Consider the following 6640-nt stretch of genomic DNA (forward strand, 5'->3'; position numbering starts at 1 on the left):
AGGACTGCGGAGTGTGTGGCGAGCGAGTGGCGCAGATGAGCCCAGAAGAAGCGAAGCAACGTCGATGGCGGCCGCTGATCGCAGAGCTCGTACGCTTGGCTGCCAGCTAGAGCTCGAGACTGAGGCGAAAGACTGAGCCTGCCCAGTAATCGCCTCTGGAAAGGCGACGACGGCGCCCTCGTGACTCCGCCGCGACCAACCAGAGTTCGCGTCCCTCCCATAAGCCAATCGCGAGCCTCTACCTGAGAACGGCGCGGGGCGGGGCACGGGCAGGAGTGGGCAGGCAGAGGAGGCCAGAGAAGGGGGGAGGGGATTCGTGGCGGCGGCCTAGGGGCGGGACTCGCTTTGTGCAAGGCCAGCGCTGATTGGGCCGTGAGCGCGCGGTTCTCGGAGTGCCTATCCACGGCCCGCGCTCGCGGCGCCTGCGCCGTGGGACGGACATTTTTGGCGCCGCGTGTTCCCTAATTCCCGGGCGGTGGGTAGCGGTGGTTTTCGGCTCCCCAGTGTGTCTGGGTCTTGTCGACTGTGGAGGTCTTGAGTTTCCTGGGAGGCTTTACGCGCGACCCCGGCCCGCACTCCACGCAGAGCCTCCTGGAGGGAGGAAAGATAAGAGTTTTCCCAGTTTCCTAATTAGCCCGAGACCGTCGGGAATTCAGGGTCCACCGCGTTGAGGGACCACCTTCGTCCCGCCCGCTAACGAACCGGGAGCCAGAAAGTCCCCCTGTCTGCTGGTGACTCCCCCGGCCCACGTGCCTGACGCTGCCTTCTGAGAGCCGCTGATATAGCCAGTTGCGTATGTTTGTGAGGTTTACTGTGAGCAGCGCACAAACATAATATTTAATCTCAAGAAACCTCATGCACTAGGTAATTTTACCAGTGGGAAACACCCTGGTGGTCACTGGATGTTACAACTGCGGGATGGGGAGAAGAACTTGGTCAGGCCAACCACAGTGCAGGGCCTTTGACCACTCAAAAGTTCCCTCTTTGTTATTTGGGACTAAAGCATCTATTTTAAAATGGTGGCTGCTAAATCAGTGTCACCAGATGGTCTAGGAGTCAATCAAAAAAGTCAAAGAAAAGTTCCCTTGTTGGCGGAAGCACAGAAAATTGCCCTTGCGTTGTGTTTTTGCCAATTCTTCAGATGGGTCACTGTGGCAAAACTTAATTGGTGTCAAACTTAACCTAGAGCACTTTCTTCGGTTTTGAGCCTGCCCAGGTAGGATGGTTACATCCTGGGCACCTGGTGCCTGGTACAAAACCAAGATACCTTCAGCTGTGATGATATTTCCCTAACTGAACCAATGTTCAGAATCACTTCTGGAGTTAAAGAGGTGTGGCATTGGGCGCAGGATTTTGTTTTGTTTTGGTTTTTTTTGGTACACGGGCCTCTCACTGTTGTGGCCTCTTCCGTTGTGGAGAACAGGCTCCGGACGCGCAGGCTCAGCGGCCATGGCTCACGGGCCCAGCCGCTCCGCGGCATGTGGGATCTTCCCGGACCGGGGCACGAACCCGCGTCCCCTGCATCGGCAGGCGGACTCTCAACCACTGTGCCACCAGGGAAGCCCCAGGATTTTGTATTTTAATAAGGGCTGGTGGGGATTCTGTGAGCAATCAAGTTATTTTGCACCTCTTCCTAGAAGGCTCCTGTGACTGAGTGAATAGGAAACTCACAGCTACCCACTGGGGCTCTCTGATCAGGAAGGAAGCTGGGGCTAGTTCTCTGGTCTGCACCCTGCTTTTTTATGATCTGTGGAGAGCACCCTGACGAGGTTCTCATTTTAAACTCTGGGATGGGGACCAAGGGGACACTTACTGGGTGATGGGGGACGGAAAGAACAGCGTAAGCCAAGCCATGGTGGAGTAAGACCCCCGTGTTTGCAAGCAGTTTGGCACACAGCAAGCTTGGGGCACTCATGGGAAGAGGCTGGAGAGAGCAGTGCAGGATCAAGTGACAGGGATGAGTTATAGAAATACTGGCGTGGCTGGCTTGTCATTCAGATCTCAGTTTACATCACCTCTTGAGAGGCCTTTCCCCAGCCCTCCAATGAAAAGTGCCACCCAGAGGCTCCCTACCACATCACCCTAACCGAGTCCTCTGCAGGTGCTTACCACTACCTGGCATTTTTCTGTTCTGTTTACTGTCTGTTTGCTCCTTCCCCAGCCACGAGAACGCAGACTTTGTTCTTTGCTATATTCCTGGCGCCTCAAGCATTGCCTGACATAAGTAGTGGTGGAAATTATTTGTTGAATGAATGAAGTATTTAGGTCAAAGGAGCAGTGGAGAAAGCCAGTATAGCATAGTGCTCGAGTGCCTTGCTTTGGAGCCAGCCTGGGCCAGAAAAACAGTAATAGCTAATACTTATATAATACTTACGAAGTTCCAAGCACTATTCCAGTTCTTTATACATAATATATATATAAATTCATTTACTCTTAGAAAAAAATCATCACTATTTTACAGAAACCGGGGCATAGATAAGTTAACTTGTCTAGGGTCACATAGCTAGGAACTAGGATTTAAATTGAGACCCTGCTCTGTCATCCCAGTTTCTTTATAAAATGCATATGATAATAGTACCTGACATTTGGGTTGTTATGAGTATTAAGTGAGATGTGTAATAAGCCCTCAGTATTAGCTATTGGTATTATTGACAGACTTCGTGACTTGAATAGAGAGGGAGAACAGATCATTTATTTCCATTATCTGTTGAGTGTGTGTATGTATGTGGAGTGATACCAGCAGGGCTGCAGGTCTGGGGGGAAGCTCCCGAGTTCAATGTTGGACACGATGCATGCATAAGAAATACCATCGCTTTAGGCCAGGTGTTCCCAACCCGCAGGGGACCGAAACCGGTCTGCGACCTGTTGGGAACCGGGCCGCACAGCAGGAGGTGAGCCGTGGGTGAGTGAGCGAAGCTTCATCTGCCGCTCCCCGTCGCTCCCATCACCTCCTGAACCATCCTCTCTCCCCACCGTATCCCCCCGTCCGTGGAAAAACTGCCTTCCACAAAGCCAGTCCCTGGTGCCAAAAAGGTCGGGGACCACTGCTTTAGGCAGCTGGCTCTATGGAGGTGGTCACACAGCTGCAGACACAGATGGCATGAGGGACCAGCCTAGCATAGCAGCCAGAGTGAGGAGAGGAGAAGGCTGGGCAGACCCAGACCCAGTGGTGGAAAACATCTAGGGTGGGAGAAGGCCCAGAGGCAGAAGCCAAGCTAGAAAAGGGGAGTTCTGGAAGCCAAGGGAAGAAAGAACAGTATCCAATGCCACAAAAAAGGAAGAAAGAACAGTATCCAATGCCACAAAAACGTCAAATAGGGTGAGGCCTGAGAGGGCCTACTGGATTTGGTATTAAAAGATGTTGGAGATTTTGGCCAGTGTGATGGGGTAGAAGCCACACTGCTGCGGATGGAAAAGTGGCAGTGCTAAGTGTAGGGCCCCTGGAGGAAGCACTCCTGGGAGAGGGAGTGGTCGCAGCTCAAGCTTCCCCATAGCTTATAGCCTATGGGGAAGGACCCAGTAGAGGGAGAATTGGAAGCTTCGAAAAGAAACAAGAGGACAAGATTGAGTGAGCATTCCCAAATGAAGGGGCTACCCCTTGCTCCACACCAATTTGAGACTAAAGGTAAGCGTACCTGTGTAACTAACACAGAAGAGTAAGCCAGAATGTAGGCTCTGGGGGGGGGGGGGGGGCGCGGGCGGAGCTTACTGCCAGGACGGCTTAGTGCCTCTTAAGTGCCCAGACAGTGCCTGGTGCATAAAAGATGCTTAGGAAATGTCCATTCAATGAATGGAGTATGGTGTGACAATTAACGATAATTCCTGTCTGCTGGTGTCTTCTTTTGGAAGAACAGGGCCCCCCGTGGCCTCAACTCCCTTCTGTACATACCCCCACCTCCTGCCCCTCTGCTTAGGGTACCCTCTCTGGTTTTGGTTCCACCTTCCGGGGACGACTGTCCCCTGACAGCGCCCAAATCAGGGTCTCTGCAGAGCCTCTTTCCTCCTGGGCTCCAGGCAGCTCCCTTTGGTGTCCTGTAGATCTTCAAATTCCAAGCATCACAAACTGAATTCAGCTGCTTCCTCCGCTCTGAACCGCCATCTTTCATACCTTCTTAAACGAGACACAGCAACTGGCCCTCCCAGTCCAGGGCCCGACACAGTCTTAGACCCGCCCGTCCCCCTCAGCCCCCAAGGCAGGGGCTTCCAACAGCCTGGCCCTTGGGAGTCTTTGGAATCGCTCCCCTACTCTTCCCACAGCTTCCTTCTTACTTCGAGCTTCGTCATCCTGCCTAGATTAAGGCAGCAATTCTGAATTGGCCTCCCTGACACCAGTCTTGCCCCCCATCTTAATTTATGTGTAGCCACATCAGGTTTTTTTTTGTTTCATTGGCTGCGCCACGCAGCTTGCAGGATCTTAGTTCCCCGACCAGGGATTGAACCCACACCCTCGGCAATGAAAGCGCGGAGTCCTAACCACTGGACCGCCAGGGAATTCCTGCCACATCAGTTTTTTAAATCTACAGATACAAACACATTCTAATAAATAAAAGATTTCAATGACTTCTACCCGGCAGGGTGAACCCCCAGTGCCACAGCCTACCAATGAAAGCCCACTTCCTGCTGCAGAGAAGGGGACTAAGGTGAGGCGAGCGAGGCATTTGTCTCAGGAACAAGATCTAAGGGGCACCAGAAACTGAGTGATCAAGATAAGTAGGATTTCAGTGCAGTATTTTTTCATTAACGTGAAAAATACACAATGAACACAAAATCGAATTTTGAAAACCCTCAGGACGAGAATTATTGATATTTCTTTGGCCTCAGCCTCCACTATGGCTTACACAACACTATTATTGATCCTGTGTTCATTTAAAACTTGTTATTTTGTTCATCATGAATTTCCTTGTACTACTTTTGGAAAGACTGACATTCTTACAATATTCAGTTTTCTCTCCTGGAATATGTGTTTCATGTTTTGCATTAAAACATTGTATTGATTACTGAGTTTTTGGCCTTCAACTTTGTATCCAAGGCAACTGCCTCACTTGTCTCACCCTAGTCCTGGTTATGTGCCCAGCTGTGACCTCCAGACTTCAGGCAACTGAACCACTGGCCTTCCCCTAATGGGCCCTCTGGCCTCTGTCCCACCTGCACCCTCTCCTGTGCTCCTTCCCCTGACTGAGACAACCTCCCCCCACCCCTGGCCTCCTGGTTGACCTTCTGACTCAGCCACCTCTTCCTGGAGACCCCCGTTATCTGCAGACTGGGTTGGAAACTCATTTCTACTTGTAAAGCACCAGCTGTCACAGTGCCTTTGGGTGAGTATGCTTCCATGTCTGTTTTCCTACTCTGCAGTGAGCTTCTTGAGGTCATGTGGAATTTGTCCTTTTAACCCTGGGCTCTGCACAGTGTCAGTGAACAGGTGGTGCTCAATAAATGCTGATTCAGGGACTACCCTGGTGGTCCAGTAGTTACGAATACGCCTTCCAATGCAGGGGACACGGGTTCGATCTCTGGTCAGGGAACAAAGATCCCATATGCCACAGGGCAACTAAGCCCGCACACCCTCAACTAACGAGCACTCGGGCCACAACTAGAGAGCCCACACGCCACAACGACAGAACCCACGTGCCACAACTAGAGAAAAGCCTGCACGCCACAGCAGAGGATCCTGCATGCCACAACTAAGACCCGGCGCAGCCAAAAATAAAATAAAATAAATAAATATTAAAAACAAAAAGACATTTGCATTTTATAAATAAATAAATGCAGATTCTGTGAGTGATGCTCACATGACTTACAGCTGTTGGAGGAACCCAGGATTAGCCACAGAGAGCTCAGGAATTCTGATGGGTTTCCAGAGACTGTGGAGAACAAGGCAGCCGCTTCCAGGTCCTCCAGTCTAACCCTAGCCCGTGGCCACCTTGCCTGAGCTGGGACACCCTGCCTTTCGTGAATCCCCACTGTCCCCCACTGGACCTCCTTCTCTGTTCCTGTCCATCCCTCCAGTTGTCCTCCTGGGTCTAGGAGGGTCAAAGCTGGGTCTAGGGCCATGCCTTCACAGAAGATTGAAAGAAGGTAAGATTAAAAGTAGTTGAGAGTCTGGACTTCAGCTTTGTAGATTCAGAAACCTGAACTTTTAAAAGATAATTTATACCTCACACCTATCAGGATGGCTGCTATTAAAAAAAAGCCAGGTGAGGGGCTTCCCTGGTGGCGCAGTGGTTAAGAATCCACCTGCCAGTGCAGGGGACACGGGTTCGAGCCCTGGTCCGGGAAGATCCCACATGCTGCAGAGCACCTGGACCCGTGCGCCACAACTACGGAGCCTGCACTCTAGAGCCCACGAGCCACAATTACTGAGCCCGCGTGCCACAACTACTGAGGTCCGCGCACCTAGAGCCAGTGCTCCACAAGAAGCCACCGCAATGAGAAGCCAGCGCACTAAAACGAAGAGTAGCCCCTGCTCGCCGCAAGTAGAGAAAGCCCGCGTGCAGCAACGAAGACCCAACGCAGCCCCCCAAAATAAATAAATAAATTTATTTTTAAAAAATAATAAAAATAAATAAATAAATAATTTTAAAAGCCGGGTGTTGGTAAGGATGTGGAGAAATTTAGAACCCTGTGCACTGCTGGTATAAAC

This window comes from Phocoena phocoena, chromosome 7 (genome assembly GCF_963924675.1).
Source record: "Phocoena phocoena chromosome 7, mPhoPho1.1, whole genome shotgun sequence".
Lineage (NCBI taxonomy): Eukaryota > Metazoa > Chordata > Mammalia > Artiodactyla > Phocoenidae > Phocoena > Phocoena phocoena.